The sequence below is a fragment of the Branchiostoma belcheri genome, unplaced genomic scaffold, assembly GCF_001625305.1.
Source record: "Branchiostoma belcheri isolate BF01 breed outbred unplaced genomic scaffold, Haploidv18h27 scaffold91, whole genome shotgun sequence".
NCBI lineage: Eukaryota > Metazoa > Chordata > Leptocardii > Amphioxiformes > Branchiostomatidae > Branchiostoma > Branchiostoma belcheri.
In genome coordinates this window covers 446,915-448,166 of record NW_017804587.1, presented here as the reverse complement: position 1 = coordinate 448,166, position 1,252 = coordinate 446,915, and the positions used below count along the sequence as shown (strand labels likewise).

The following is a 1,252-nucleotide window of genomic DNA, read 5'->3' as shown; positions in this document are numbered from 1 at the left end:
TTCCACTGATCGTCGCCAGAGTCGGTCTCCATCTCGCTCGGTACGTTTCGCATCATCTTCCACACAGGGAAACGACCCTCTGCTGGCACCACGGGCCGACCGCCAGTAGATCACTCCCAGGCCCGCCACGCCTCACCTACTGCTCACACTACAGCAGTCCTCGACGGACATGCCACCCGCATTCTTATAGACACGGGTTCAGCCATATCTCTAATCAGCGAAACCTTACGTGATACGATTCCTTCTCTCCGGCAATCCCAACTCAAACCTTCCTTCACCACAGCAAAATCAGTCACCGGTGAACCACTTGATGTCCTCGGCGTGTTGGACATCCACATCCGTATTGGTAACTACGACACCTGCCACCCCGTCCATATTGTGCGAGGGGCCGACCAGACTGCCCTGTTAGGATGGGACTTCTGCGTCTCCAACTGCGTAATTCTTAATGCCAGTAGAGGTACCCTCACGGTAGGGGACGAGATTGTGCCTCTCCTGACGGACACAGAACTGATTCCACAAGTCTGCAACGCATCCGTGTGCCGGATCACCACAGTCCCACCCCACGCGGTGATGGCCGTTCCCGTCACCCTCACTCCTCGGGATGCCCATGGGGTTTCTCTTCCCACGTATGTTGGCATGCTTGAACCTCGCCAGCACGACGACCGCGGCCTTGCGGTGGCTCGTACCATTGCTACTACAGACAGTTCTCAGGCCTATGCTCAAGTAACCAATACCACAGATAAACCCGTGGTTCTCCAGCCAGATACGCCCATGGGTTCCTTTTGGGCCCTCCAAGACGATGACATCGCAGATTGCCTCGGGCCATCTCCGCCCGCGGTAGCTTCAGCAGGCCCACCCATTGACCTCAACGAAACTGACCTCTCCTCGACGCAAGCTGAACAGTTGCGGAAGCTGCTGGACAACTACTCCGATGTCTTCAGCACCGGACCTAGGGACAGGGGTCGAACTAACCTCACCACTCACCGCATACATACGGGTGACTGTCCGCCTATCAAACAAAGACCACACCGCACACCTATCCACCGTCAAGCGGAAATCCACAGACAAGTTGACGCCATGCTGGCAGATGATGTCATAGAGAGGAGCCAAAGTCCCTGGGCCTCTCCGGTGGTGCTAGCTCGTAAGAAGGACGGCTCGTTCCGCTTCTGCGTCGATTACCGCAAGTTAAACCAGGCGACCATCAAGGATGCGCATCCCCTTCCCAGGACCGATGATGTCATAGACGCACTCT

At 56.5% G+C, this 1,252-nt stretch overlaps 1 protein-coding gene across 1 annotated transcript in view; it reads left to right on the top strand.

Moving 5' to 3' along the window:
* The window catches only part of LOC109488059 (reticulon-4-interacting protein 1 homolog, mitochondrial-like), a 16,038-nt gene that overhangs the window by 12,677 nt on the left and 2,109 nt on the right, over positions 1 to 1,252 (top strand). The window lies entirely within an intron of this gene.